The sequence below is a fragment of the Mercenaria mercenaria genome, chromosome 1 (assembly GCF_021730395.1).
Source record: "Mercenaria mercenaria strain notata chromosome 1, MADL_Memer_1, whole genome shotgun sequence".
NCBI classification, from domain to species: domain Eukaryota; kingdom Metazoa; phylum Mollusca; class Bivalvia; order Venerida; family Veneridae; genus Mercenaria; species Mercenaria mercenaria.
Window position 1 is genome coordinate 105,996,002 of NC_069361.1, and position 16,349 is coordinate 106,012,350.

The window sequence follows — 16,349 nt, forward strand, 5'->3', positions numbered from 1 at the left end:
TATAACCTAATCTGTCTAAGTACAGTAACATTTCATAACAAAGCCGGATATATCTGTGACTTTGCATATTTAAAAGCCTATTCCAAAACTTAATACTTCGTTTAGCAGCAAATATGTACATTGGGTATCTACTAACATCGCCCATTACTGCATCATAACAAGCATTTTCACCAACGTTTAAAAAACGTTTACATGCAGTTACCTGTAAATTTTCAACACTTTGTGGCTTTTTCAAACCCTAAATCTCTGTCCCATACAACAAAATTGGTGCAATTTTGGTATCAAATATTTTAAAATAAGTCTTATATGGCATACACTGAAATGCTGTAATGAATTTAAAAGATAAAGAAGAACTTTTCTGGCTTTAACAGACATACTTTCGGCCATTTTGTATAAAGATAATCTATTTGAGAAGTAAACTCCAACATAAGTAAAACCATTAACAATTTCAAGATAGCTACCTCCATATTTCAATTTATCTCTTCTACATAATCTCCCGCCTCTTTTGAATACTAAAGCTTTTGTTTTTGTTATATTAACATTTAACTTGTATTGATTACTAAATTGATATAACAAGTTCAGTTCTTTCTGTAAACCTGAAATAGTATCGGAGAGAAGGGCAATATCGTCAGCAAACATCAGTAAAAATATTTCCACAATACTTGGAAATAACTGAATTCACCGAATATTGTTTTCACTAAATAGCATGTACAATTCATCAATAAACATTACAAACAATATAGGGCTCAAGCTGCATCCTTGACGCAAGCCCATTGGACATTCAAAATTACTAGTAACACCATTATCTGTTTCAACACATGCCTTCACTGAAACGTATATCGCTTGTATAGGCTTAAATAAATTACCCTTTGCACATTTTTTTTTCTTAAAATCTCGTACAGTAAAGACCTATCAACAGAATCAAAGGCCTTCTGAAAATCAATAAAGGCTACATATACAGGCTTTTTCTTCATTCAGAAGTACTTTGAGATAATAGAATGTAGGGATAATACACGTTTTTTTGTGTATTAACGTCTGCAGAAGCCCGTGGGATTGTTTGTGACCGAGACCGAAGGTCGAGTTCAGAAACATATCCCAAGGGCTTCTGCAGGCGTTAATACACAAAACAAACGTGTATTGTCGCTAGTCTTGCATAAGAACAACTTTACACGACGACTAAATTCATTGTTTTCATATGTGATGACTTGACGATTCCGGTACATTTTCATTTACCATTCTTGTTGTTCTTGGAAACGGTAAACATGTTTTAAATATCCATAACCGGGACACACATAACAACAACACTACTAAAAGCGTGATTTGAAGGTTTTTGAGCATCTTATTTTTATTTTTAGTTATTACAAACGTTACATTACACATATTTTTGCATATAACTTAAACATTTGATAAACAGGAACACAATTATTCTAAGAATAACAACTTCACATTCGAATAATTTTGAGTACGAACAAACAGAGTACGGATGAGTACGAAGCTAGTGACTAGCTTTCGAGGTTTATTATATGAACTCTGCGAACAATCAGGTAAAAACAAACCGACTGATACTAACAAAAATCTTTAATTAATACCTAAAAACGGGCAATAGCACAAGTTACACGCGATACTTATTTATTCACAGTTATTTACAATAACTGAACAGACGCTTTGTAAAGGGAGTAAACTCTAAGAGAAGCTAGTGCGTACATTGATGGGGGCAGTACGTTTGGGGTTGGAAACTGATACAGCTAAACATACTATGGATTACATTGTATCTATAATGCTACAAGAAGAGGTTATTATGGAAGAAACAAGATGCAGATGCCAAATACCAGTCTGCGCAGAAATACATACATACGTCCCTGGCAAAGTATTTCAAAAATAAAAATCATGTTTTAACAGCACGTGAATTGCCTTGTTTGCACACGATTTTCTCCCGTTTATACATTGGCGGATCCAGTGAAAAAAGTAGTTTTTATGCAAGAATAGAGTATAAAACCATTATCAATTGTGCAATAGCTAGCTCTAAAGCCACACTGTGACTCACAGATTTTATTGTATGCATTTAAAAAAAACGTTAAACACTTAGTTATTACAGAAATGTAAACTTTACTCAACGCTTCCAACAAAGCTATTCCCCGATAGTTATTTGGGTTATTAACATCCCCCTTTTTAAGTATTGGAATTATAACTGACTGGGTCCACTGTTCCGGGAATTCGCCTTTTGAAAATAGTCTGTTGAAAAGTTTAACTATAAAAGGCAATAACACATTGACACCATAAACTAAATGTTGAGGAATAATATCTCCATTTACAGCTTAATTTAGTATCAACGATTTTATACTGCTAACTACTTCAGTGTCCGTAATACTAGAGTTAAATACAAGTTGCTCTATTTCATCCAGATCAGCATCATACACTGTGGCATGATCTAATTTTTTTATTATTTTGATCAGTATCAACCGTAAATAAACTACTGAAATGGTCATACCATTTGTTCAGTGGTATATTTGGCACAGAGCGAGGTTTACCGGTGAGCCTTTTAATCTCCTGCCAAAAAGACCTGGGGTCTCTAGTATTCTGCTCAAGCTTTGTAAGCGTCACCTTACTATACAAATTACGTTTCTGTTTACACATATTTTTATATTTACGTTTGCTGTTTAGAAATTGATTTAGATTTTGTTCAGAACGATTCGAACGATAAAGTTTTAAAAGCCTCCTTGATTCAGACTTGGCTTTTTTACAGTCTTTGTCAAACCATGTTTTCTTTGTACCATCAGTAATGCGTTTCTTACAGTGACGAAACTGTTCACTGCTACTTAATATCGCGGCCTCAGATTCACCTACAGTTACGTTTATATCACTGCTGTCATCGTTCAGCATAACTTCTGCTGAATTAAACAATCATTTATTATGCTCTCGGCTAAAATTCTATTATATTCATCCCTACTACTCTCTGAAATACTGTATTTCAATTCACCTTTCTCACTATCATCCATTCGAGTTTCTTGAGGACATTGTATTATTGGCAGTTTAATAGATAAAAGCAGAGACATATGACTACTCTCGACTCGAGATAATATTTCAAAGTACTTGGTCATATCAAATATAGAATTAGTTACAATAAAATAATCAATAATACTACTTCCGTTCTGACAAACAAAGGTAAATCTTTCGCTCTCGCGACCAAACCGGTCGTTTAAAATACTGCATGAGTATGTTTGGCAAAACATCAGTAGTTCACGGCCAAATTTGTTTATTTTGGTATCTAAAGTGTGTCGCACAGTACATACACCATTACGAATTACTTTTTCAAACTCATTTAGTTCTGGAATACGCTCGTCTATTTGAACAAAATCATTTTCACTGGCAGTTCGAGCATTTAAATCACCATTTAATATCAAATTCAAATTTAAATAATGGTTACTTATGATAATATCTTCTAATTCCTGTAAAGCAGACACTGTGTTGTGCTCATAAAATGGAGACTTTTATGGCGGAATATATATACAAACATACAATATATCATTTAAAGTATTAAAAACTGATTTGTCTAACGTCAGTAATACACCATACTTAAAATTATTACAGACACGTTTGACCATAGATACAAAACAATTTTTAACTAAAACCATTACTCCACCCATCGGTCTTCCACCGGACATAGACTTTTTGGCCTTACATGTAAACATAGTAAAATCGGGAAAAAATGCTCACAATAATCAGAGTCAATATCCCATGTTTCTTGAAGTCCCACTATATCATACATTTTTATTGAATCAGCAATATCAAAAGTGAGTAGTTTGTTCTTCAGACCTTCGACGTTCCAACTAAATATTCTAAAATAGTCATTTTTGTCGTTCTGTGCTGAGCCTTGACCGGACCCCTATACATTCATAGCCGCCACACCTAAAGTATCATTCATAATAGAGTCATCCATACTCTCTTCGTCAAACATAGAGAAGTTTCAGTACCTGGCCTATTAAACTGACGTGTTCCACGTTTAAATATTCTAGTCTTAACTTCATTATCTGGTTTTGCATATGTATACAGTTGACCTCCTTTGAAGTAACCGAAACGACCCCTTGTCTAGCCTCTTTCAATTGCTGACGCTGCAAAAATGATAAATTATTTGACAATCGAATGCCTATGTGCCTTAACCGATAAGGATATTGAAAAAGTTTAAATTTATCGTCGACGTGTACAAATTCAGCAATTACCATTCGAGATTTACCATTTTCCTCGGTCTCAACTCTTTCACCAACTCTCCGTGCAGAAATAAGACAATTTTCATCAAAATTTTCATCTGACCTGTCAAATATTTTAGTTTTTATCAAAGTTTTCAAACCACCCTCATTAGATTCAGTTTCTTCGAGACCAAATATTCGCAATGAACCTTTTAATCTCTCGGGCTCAGTAATATTTAATTGTTTTTCAAGGGCTTCTAAACGAGCGTAGATGTAATGAAGCAATATCATTATTTATAACCTCATGTTCAAACTTCACGGCATCTACTTTTTCTTCGATGGAAACCAGTTTTTCATCCATTTCTGACTGCTTCTTTTCAACACCATTGACTCTTGCCTTAATCGTATGTAGCTCAAGTTTCAGATTTTGTATATCACACCTTACACTTTTAATTTCCTGTTTAACTTCACAAACTTCATGTTTAGTCTCCTTTATGGCATCAAGAATCACCTGAGTGTTTTTATCAATATTATCGTTTCCTGGCCCCGGATTCTGTTCAACGTCGGCTGAAAGCAGCAGAAGCCTCTTTGATATAACATATTGAGCCGCACCCAAGAAGAATCTGACTTTATACACGGTACATTATGCGAATTATGGAATGTGCAATACCTTTCAACTCAAGAAAAACCAGAAGTCATAGTGGACGGACGAACTGAGTGAATTACGCCCAGCTATGGAACCAAATAAAACGATTTTCTCTGATGTGCCTGCAGTCGTAAGGCGCGGTATGCCGAAGGAGCTGAATTTATAACGGCAAGAAAACAAGTATAACTTTGCAGCAAACGGAACGTGCATATTGGCAGGCTATGACTCTTGATATTCAAGATGTGAATATGTCCACAACAAATACAAATGAGCTAAGTGACACAATTAAGAAAAAACTTGGACCAAGACAAAATAGTCCCATTCCTGTACAAATCATCTATGAATATGGTCACACAACGTTTGATGAAAATACCATATTTAAGAGTTGTATACGCTTGCAAAGTATGTTCTTAAAGGTTTTATTAACTATCACAACAGCAATCTTTAAGTGGCGTGTGGTGGCCATAAAAAGTCTCCCCGTGCTTGTATTCAGCGTTGTTATTATTTCTGGTCCTTTGGGGTCATGGAGTTCATTCAATATCTATATAACAGAACTGTGCTTAAGCCGTGAGGTGTGACGGTTACACTTTCCATCACCTGTCATGAACAGACTCAATCAAACCGAGTGAGCTATTATTTTTCCTGGTAGCATTCTATGCTTGCAAAGGATCTTCCTAAAGATTATTGATGTAAACACAATTTCTGTAATCTTTACAACGGTGGTGACAGTGACGAATTCGACAATACGCACTACGATCGGGTTAAAGCACAAACTGATTTTTACGGATCCATTAAACGAACGACAAGAGATGTAAGTACATACAGACCTAATATCAGTTTCATATCTTATACTTTAAAAAAAATTAGGAAACCCGTGTATACCTTAATTACCGCCCCCTTTAGTAACAGTCGTCTTACAATTATTGTTCATGCTTATATTTGACAGTGGCTTTTTTAACCCTAGTGATTGGGTGAAATCAATGCTTTGCCCTATACTAAAAGATAAAATCTCGGACGAACGATTATCATCAAATGTCCGTGATATAAGTTTGTTGTCATGTAACTGTATATAGCTCGTTCATTATTAACGCTATTGTTGATACCTAGATGATAGTTAATTCTTGCTGGCGAACAGAATGGGTTTGGAAGACATAAGTTCAGAGGACATTGTCTATTCACTGAACAGCATCACAAAAATAACCCTCTAATGTGTTTTCCACCTCTACTGGACTAAATAGAGGATATTTGTTTGTTTGCAGTGTGATATCGAAATATATTTTCACCGATAAGGGAGACAATTGAATATTTTCACGAAGGTGGAGCCTGAGTGAAATTATCAGAATTGTCTCCCTTATAGGTGAAGATATATTTCGATATCACACTGCAAACAAACAAATTTTCTTTTTATTTTATGCTTATTGGTGAAGATCAACGAATTATCTGTTTATAACATGCTTACATGTTCAAAAAAGACCAATACTTCATGATGATATTAGGATTTATTTAGGCTACCGTGTTACATATAATACATCCACTAAATTACCATGGACCCATAAGCACATTAATATCGAATATTGGTGATTAGGTCCGTTAAATCAAAACGACGCCATTTTGTTTTTGAAAACAAAAACTACATTTAAAATATTTTGTTAAAAAATGCACAATAATCCGCGGCCAACAGACAGAAGTTATGTAAGCATATTTAAAACTTTTCGGTCAATGCCGTCAGTTCGTTAAATAACCGGAAGCTTGCTTTGTTTACAAACGCTGAAGGTCATATTAAAAATCAACCAGAAAAACGTAAACAACTCGGGAATATCCGAAAATCCTTGGAAACTCAAACTGCAGAATTAAGAATCATCATGGATTTAATGGAAATATTGGTCTAGGAGCTGTATAGCATAACGAACAGGGATGGAATTTAGAACACAACTGGCTGGGTGGGGAATGATTTCGACGAAAATGCTGGCATATTACGTAAGGTTGAGTTGATGTCTTGTGATAATAAACTAAGACAACAACCAACTAAATGTGCTGTTGCCATTAAAATCTACCATACGCTAGTGAGGAACCGATGAAAAGTGGAGGAAAGACGTATGACACTGTATGAGGCAAAGCCAAGCAACCAAGGTAACATTTCAAGAGCATTAGATCTAAGTAGATCTAGTACTGTTATTTTTTTTGCAAAGATTATTATAGCCAGCATGTCCTATATAGGATTATCTAGCTGTACATGTCTCCTGTATGGCCTGAATGTTATAATAATAATAGGATACCAACAATTATAAAGGCAACAAAGGGAGTTAAGTATAGAATATATTTCAAGGGAGATAATTTGATCTGAAAAAAGAAGTTCGGCACTGTGAGTGATATAGAGAAATATCTCACTGATAATTTTCAGTATTTCACCAGTTAGCATAAAATAAAAGGCATTAGACTCCGCTACTATACCAGTTCCTTGCTGAAAATGCTCCATCATGGCACAGTTTCGTTGTGATATTCTGCCACTTCGGATTGAAACAGGACGCTACGTAGGCGAAGCAGTGGCTGATAGAATCTGTAGAATGTGCCCACGTAATTGTATTGGAGATTTCTTTTATCGCGCACCAAGTGCAATCACTAAGGTATGCAATACAGCATGCATTCTCATCTATAAGACGTTCGTCATAATCCCGAGACCAGGGAACCATGGTAGGCCTCTATGCGAGAATGTATATCATTATCTGTTCATTATTATACATTATTTCAAATCGAAAAAAATTGAAACACTGCCGTCTGTACATCCCATGAAAATGGTTAAAGCATAGTTATCTTTTTTGAAGGAATTCACCGTATGATAAATAGAGAATATTAGGTTACTGTCTTTCTTAACTTAAGTTTATCCACCGAGTTGGAGAAAAGTTTATCCACCCGAGGCTTGCCGAGGGGGATAGACGTTTCGGAGACGAGGTGGATAAACTTAAGTTACGAAAGACAGTACAGTAACCTAATATTCTATTTATCCTGCAGTCAATAAAATCTGTATATAACAAATATTTACTTTCAAACTGTGTTTTTTTTTTCTAACAAAAATAATTCAGAATTTCACTCACAGTCTCACTTGTGAATTCCTACGCCCTTCAAACCTTTGTCTGCATCATCCAGTTACATACGATTCCTTACAATAAAACATTATTTCATACCTCATACTTTGCCTTCTGAAGTTCTGTGTATTATAAAACATCGGTGCTAACAGGGCATTCGCGTACCAAACAAGCAGAATGGTTTTGACTCAGATAAAATACAGCCGAAAACTACGCTTGAGATGAATTCAAATGCCCGCAGTCTTAAATTTACTCCATTTTCGTACAAGAAAATGTGAGGTAATGAAATTCCTTCCACTATGAATGGTTTACATCCAATAATAACAATAAACGACTGCTTAAAACTGGTTATTTGTGTAAATTTCTAATAAAAAATGAGCGAACGCCAAATATACAAAGTCTAGGTCGACTTTAAAAACCGTCACCGTACCATTCCGTATGGAGGTTTACTAGGATAGAGTGAACCAATTTTTTAGTTTTTTTACCGTGGCTGTCCTCATAAGAGCTTCGAACTCTTGGCCCAGTTTACATTGCCTATAGCACAAATACTTGAAAAAGTAGTCCGTCAGTTGCATTTACGGTATAAACCTGCATTGACTGAATAAACCTCAAGTTTACACGGCAGGCAGATATCGGCCTGATAAATGCATAGTGGTAGGATAATATTGCATAACTGGGTTGTGTATTGGCCAATAAACCTACACTTTTATTATAATATTATAGGTTTACCTTATGTCTATGTAACAGTTACATGATATTCAAATATTAACTGTTGCCATGTTACTATAACAAACAATTAATTTACTTATTACTTACTTACATACGCTGGCTCGCAATACCTTGATATATAGTATTGTGCTTAACCTACCGCCATAGCAATGCAGTTATGGAAAGTCATTATGAATTGAAACAATGTATTTTATATGGTATGTTCTGAATAGACAATCAGTTGTAGTTTTGTTGTACTTCTCGGAATTACTGATTTATGAAAGATATTACAATACTGAATACAAAAGGTATTGGTTCCATATTTTGGTATGATGGCTATCTGGAAATTCAAAATGGACGCCATTTTGCTCACAGATAACCATTTATCTTGATTAGAACAACATTTTTGACAACCGTTCTGTGGGAGTTTTAATAAAACATATCTGTAGATAAAAAGAACAATGTTTAACGGGAAAGGCAGTGCTGTTCTGCTAGGATTTCTTAAATCATTTAAAGAAGTAAAAGTAATTTTCAAAATCAGCTTAGAATTGAGAAAACAATGAACATTTAAATATTTGATCAAATTGGCAGCCATTTCCTTGGCAACAACATACACAATGGCGAATTAATTGAATTTCTAGATACATATTTGAACTGTATTTACTTATTTCTGTAAAATAATTTCCCCGCGTTTTCCAGTTATAATGAACGAAATTACCATATTTTACATCTTACACTCAAGAAACATGAAATTAATCTATTTAAAGGGTTATTTGCTAAATAGAGAATTTAGCAGATTGCAAATGACGTCATAAAACACTTAAATGGCTGCTTCGATGATCAGTGTTATGTTTTCTTATAAGTAGTGTCAAACACATAAAATATGGTTCAACTTCAAATTAAGTAATTGTGTAGAGAAATTAACATTTGATTTAAAACAACTTGTAAATTTTGTAATCATTTTAGCGGTCATTAATATACTATCACAATTATCAGTTTTAGTAAAGGACTTCGGACACTTTCTATATGAGTGAAAATTAAACCACACTGAAATGAATATTTAATTACAAATACCATACCATCAAAATACATACTTGAGATTATTTGTTAAAGTAAAATTTCAATATTTGTTTCGTAAAACGGTGATTTTTTCTCTAAATAGAATTACCTACCCTGTTATATACATATGAAGCTAGTTTTCTTAATACAACATTGTCCCCCAGCCCTCGTGCATCTAAACCATATTTGGTCAGCATATTTAGATATTAATTATACACATTTTCTGTACTATGTTATTGATTCCAGGTTGGGGGTGGGGGGAACAGTACTTTTAAACAAAATATATAACTACAGGGTGTTCCCAAATGTAATCTACCCGATACTTTTTAATACTTTTTATATTCATTTTAAATAATTTGATAGTCACGTATTTTCACATCTGTTTGTAACTAAAATTACATACAAATGTTTGCAAAGCGTGCACATAGGTATGTTATACATGTATGGTAGTGACAGAAGCAAATACTGTGAAATCATTATTATTCGTTGGGTTGAATTTTCATTGAATTTGATTTATCCTGGTTGTTTGTTGCAGTAAATTGGCCAATGTGTGCTTTTAAATACTAGCAACATACGAGACAATCTACTGCGTGCCCGCCTCGCGACGCGCACGCCACACGCACTACACGGAAGTTATTTTCCAGTTTTTTTATTATTTTTTATTTTTTATATATTTTTCATTTCTTTATTTTTTCATCGTTTTTTGTGCGTTTATATTTATTTCTTTTAGACACATACTAAATGTCACACGCCTTCATCACTCCATGTTCTTCCTTTTGTGAAAACAGAACTGAAGATTGTTCTTTGTGGCGGACTAGGCCTAAATACCACAACAAAGAGGCAATATGTGCACAGCAGTTGATCGGATCCTGACTGTAGTCTATCCAACAGAAATACCGCTTTGCATTGGTATGCCTGTGATGCATAGGTCAAGAACAAAAGCTTCTTGGCGGGTCATATCAGTGACGGTTTCACATTCAGTGTGATGCCATGAAAGTGATGTGTCAAGGCGGTTTCCATGCATATGGCATATACAAATACAGCTCGAAAACGAACTAAAAGGTCCAGCCGAGCTTCAGGTTGAATTTTTATGCAACGACCTGCTTCTACTTTAGCCCTGATTTGCGCATCATTATCTTTAGCGGGGTTGCAGTCAGACTCATCCCGAGTTAACTTTTTCCGATACAGCTTCCTTAGGCAAGCCCCACAAAGAATTGTCATTTCATATACATTTTTATTACAAGTTTTAGCCAAATATTGCTTATGCTACTGGTACTTAGCCCAAGCGAGAACCCTACGGCCTTGATAAGCTGACTGCCTTTTCTTAGTATTAATTTAAAGTTATACAGCACACTTATATCTGCCATCACTTATAACAGAGGTATACAGACATGTACATGTACTTGAATAACTAAGTGCCCACTGTAATAAAACTGACCGGTCACTTCTACATGTATATCTGTATATGTGATTCGAAACGATATAGGTATTGTTTAAATACTTAATGACAATTTTGCATTCAAAATGTAGGCTAGAAGCATATGATAGCATTGTTTGGAAATCAATTTCAGAATACAAAGATAATAACAGTTGTCACTATTTACGGTAATTACTGTGAATGAACAACTTTTTAAAGCATATCTATATACACAGTGCATGGTGGCTTGCGAGGCATCGCATATTTCTGCTTTAGATTTTTTTATTGATTGTGCCCTGTAATTAGTATATATTTAGTACATAATTTGTTTTTCTAAATATATTCTATGTCCAGACTGACTATACGACTTTACAACATTTTTAATTTATCTTCATATTTACACACTGCAGTGCATAAAATATCTCGTATTTTACTGTGCACATAATGGATTTGTGCAAAAATGACATAGACAAAGTCGACCAAAAAGAGAGCGTGAACAAAACTAATAATTTGGGAACACACAGTGATTTATTCGAACAAATCACCACCACAATATAACAGTCCAATTACGACAAAGCGACTTACAGAACAAACGAGCGTGCATTTCACAACAAGTCCATTAACCCAATAAGGTTCATTTCGTTGCTGCTTTATATAGGAACCCAAATCGTACTATACATTCACACTGATTTAACATTTGCATATATACTCAAGCTTTTGTTATCATGTCTCACAAATCAGCAGTCACAAAATAGTCTTTTTTAACTGATCGGGACCAGATAAACTACATTTTATCTCTCTGAAAGTTTACAGGATATAGAGGATACAGTGAATTTTAAAGAAATAGTGTGCATTTAAGAGATATAATTAAACTCAGAACAATCGACTTTCCCATAGAGATCCGCGAGGATACAAGTTCGAATTATAAATTATTATAGGTAGGGAGAAATTTATACAAAAAACAATCGCCAAATTTAACCAGACCAATAATGGCTTAGCGCCTAGCAGTACAAACGAACGTACTTATTGCACAACAAATCCACTTACCCATTAAGATTAGTATCAACGCTGCTTTATATACACGCCGGAAGTGTACTACATATTCTTACTGGTTTAACATTTGCATAATAAAAAATATATATTCAGATCTCTATTATCATGCCTCACACATCATTAATGACATTTCAGTCTTTTAACTAACTGGCTCTAAGGATACAATGATTTCTATAGAAACAGTGTGCATTTTATATATTAATAATCATTTCTGAGGCTTACATATTTTGATTTTCTTACCATTGCCAGCGTTTAGGAATCACCCGGTGTGGATATCTTTTTTAAGAAGTTTTGTTCACAATTAATCGGTTTAACTTCCCTGTGTTTTGTGACGTTCAAATGCGGTACACATCTTCAGTCGGCGAACGATAATAAAAATGGCGCGAAAATGTCAGGCGAGTCCAAGACAGATAATTTAGTTTGGTCAGTTATCACGGTAAATAAGATAGGCATTCTTATGAAACTCGCAAGACATTATTTTCTAAAAAAATGTTTTATGTAGCCCTGCTATATTTTTGTTTTATCTCGGTTTGATTTTCAGTTTGTCCTGTCTTTTTTATTTCCCCAAATTTTATATGCAGACTTACTGCTCATTTGATCAAACGTATCCTAATATTTATGGTTCATTTATTAAGAGTAATCATATAAATAAAAATATTTACCCGTTGTAAAAAAAGTGGAATAGAACTGTTTTAAATGTATCTTAGATAAAAAGACAAATTCCCTGTAACCAGCATTCCAGAAAATAAATACTACAAGGGAAAACAATTAAAATTCATTAAATATGACACATAAAATAATGTAAATTGGGCCTAGAATCATGAAAGTTGATAGGGAGGTTGGTCATTACCAGCATATGACCCCTATTGATTTTGAGATCTGTATGTCAAAGATCAAGGTCACAGTGACCCTGATAATTAAAACGGTTTCCGGATGATAACTCAAGAATGCTTGGGCCTAGGATCATGAAAGTTGATAGAGAGGTTGACCATTACCAGCAGATGACCCCTATTGATTTCTAGGTCAGTATGTCAAAGGTCAAGGTCACAGTGACCCTGAACAGTAAAACGGTTTCCGGATGATAACTCAAGACCGCTTGGGCCTAGGATCATGAATATTTATAGAAAGATTGTTCATGAGCAGCAGATGACCCCTATTGATTTTGAGATCTGTATGTCAAAGGTCAAGGTCACAGTGACCAGGAACAGTAAAATTGTTTCCGGGCAATAACTCAAGAACGCTTAGGCCTATTGTCAAGAAAATTAAAAGTGAGGTTGAACATGACCAGTAGATGACCCCTATTGATTTTTAGGTAATTAGGTCAAAGGTCAAGGTCACATTTGCCAGGAACAGTTAAACGGTTTCTGATCTTCTTGTCCAACACCACAGGGCCTAGGGCTTTGATATTTGGTATGTAGCAAAATCAAGTGGTCCTCTACCAAGATTGTTCAGATTATTTCCCTTGGGTCAAATATGGCCCAGTTAAACGGTTTCTGATCTTCTTGTCCAAAACCACAGGTCCTAGGGATTTGATATTTTGTGTATGACATCATCTAGTGGTTCTCTACAAAGATTGTCCAAATCATTCCCCTAGGGTCAAATATCGCTCCGATATGGTTTACATAGACATACATGTATATAGGGAAATACTTAGAATCTTCATGTCTATAACCTACATCATTCAAATTTGGACCACATGTATTGTTTTAAGTGACAAGATGAACCTTGACATGAGTTGACCTTGGTTTTGACCTAGTGACCTACTTTCACATTTCTGTAGCTACAGCCTTCAAAGGGGAGGGGGGTCCCAGTTAGGTGTCTGCGCAAAATGTTTTTTGATTTAATTTATACTTTGTGGTAATATACCTACATGTATTAAGTTTCATTAACAAGTGTTACTGTTACCAGTTTTGACTTACTTTTATAGATATTCACATTTAAAGTGGGTGGGGTAATCTGACATGTGACCAGCCAGGAACACAATTTCTGTTATTTTTTTTTTTTAAATGGTTCAAACTTTTACCTGAAACTTTCATGATAAAATAACTAAGCAATGGGCATTCACGCAACATGTTGCATTTTAAATTTTACTGAATAGTTTTTTCATCACAGAGCCACAAAGTGGTCTAATCAAATTTACTGATTTTTAATGGACGAACTTTACCAAAAAGCTAAAACATTTTTCATAAGTTGAGATATTAAGATGTTATTTTCAACAGATATTGTAAACTAAATAAACATTAAAATGATAGTATATCAGTATACTCTGAATAATATTGGAAGAGTGGTACACTCTCAAACTGGGAAAAAGTGGGTGGGGTAAATAAACATTCGAAGCAACACTACAAAAAAAGTGCAGTTGTTACGAAATGTCCTCAGATTGTCTATTACTATCTTAATTGTGCCCCCCATGAGTGGTGGGGGCATATAGATTTGCTCTTGTCCTAGCGTCCGTTCGTCCATCCGTCCGTGCGTCCGTCCGAAGTTCGTGACGCGCCTAGCTCAAAAAGTATTTGTTATAAATTGATGAAACCTTGCAAGAGTCTTTATCATGATATGAACTTGCGCACCTTCTATTTTTCGTCTGACTCCGCCCCCTAATTTTAGAGTTACTGCCCCTGAAATAGTAAAAAATGCACATTTTCACCTTGTGACACGCCTAGCCCAAAAAGTATTTGATATAAATTGATGAAATCTTGCATGAGTCTTTATAATGGTATGAACTTGCACACCTTTTATTTTTCGTCTGGCTCCGCCCCCTATTTCTAAAGTTATGGTCCCTGAAATAGTCAAAAATGCACATTTTCACCTTGTGACACGCCTAGCTCAAAAAGTACTTTATATAGATTCATGAAACCTTGCCTTAGTCTTAATCATGATATGAATTTGCGCATTTTCTATTTTTAATCTGGGTCCGCGCCCTATTTCTAGAGTTATGGCCCCTGAAATAGTCAAAAAAGAACATTTTCACCTTGTGACACGCCTAGCTCAAAAAGTATTTGATATAAATTGATGAGCGTTTATCATGATATGAACTTGCGCACCTACTATTTTTTATCTGGGTCTGCCCCCTATTTCCAGAGTTATGGCCCCTGAAATAGTAAAAATATTCACACCCTGTGTCCTACAGACACATTCTAGTTTTATTAAATACAGACTTGGTTGATAAATTTTAACAAAAATTTTTTCTCTTTAATAAGACTTTATACATGTGTGCCATGGAAAAATCAATGCAGAATATTTCATGTTAATTTGAACAATAGCTTTCCTCAAAATATACTGCCTCAGGCAAAACCTTTTGTTAAATACTTTGAGCTTTCAGGGTTAATTTGGTTTGTCTACATGTCATGTTCAAGGTCCATGCTTTTTCCATGACACACATGTATAAAGTGGGAAATTTTTTGTTAAAATTTATCAATCAATGCTGTATTTAATAAAATTAAGATAGTAATAGACAATCTGAGGTCATTGCTTAACAACTGCGCAATTTTTGTACTGTTGCTTCGAATATTTATTTACCCCACCCACTTTTTCCCAGTTTGAGAATGTACCACTCTTCCAATATTAATCAGAGTATACTGATATACTATCATTTTAATGTTTATTTAGTTTACAATATCTGCTGAAAATAACACCTTTATATCTCAACTAATGAAAAATGTTTTAGCTTTTTGGTAAAGTTCGTCCATTAAAAATCAGTAAATTTGATTAGACAACTTTGTGGCTCTGTGGTGAAAAAAGTATTCAGTACAATTTAAAATGCAACGTGTTGTGTGAATGCCCATTGCTTAGTTATTTTATCATGAAAGTTTCAGGTAAAAAGTTTGATCCATTTTTAAAAAAATAATAGAAATTGTGTTCCTGGCTGGTCACATGTCAGATTACCCCACCCACTTTAAATGTGAATATCTATAAAAGTAAGTCAAAACTGGTAACAGTAACACTTGTTAATAAAACTTAATACATGTAGGTATATTACCACAAAGTATAAATAAAATCAAAAAACATTTTGCGCAGACACCTAACTGGGACCCCCCCCCCCCCCTTTGGACCATATGCATAGGTGTGTGCTCCGAAACAAACTTTGACCTTGTTATTGACCTAGTGACCTACTTTCACATTTCTGAAGATACAAGCTTCGAATTTGGACCACATGCATAGTTTTGTGTTCCAAAATAAAATTTGACGTTGATTTTGAC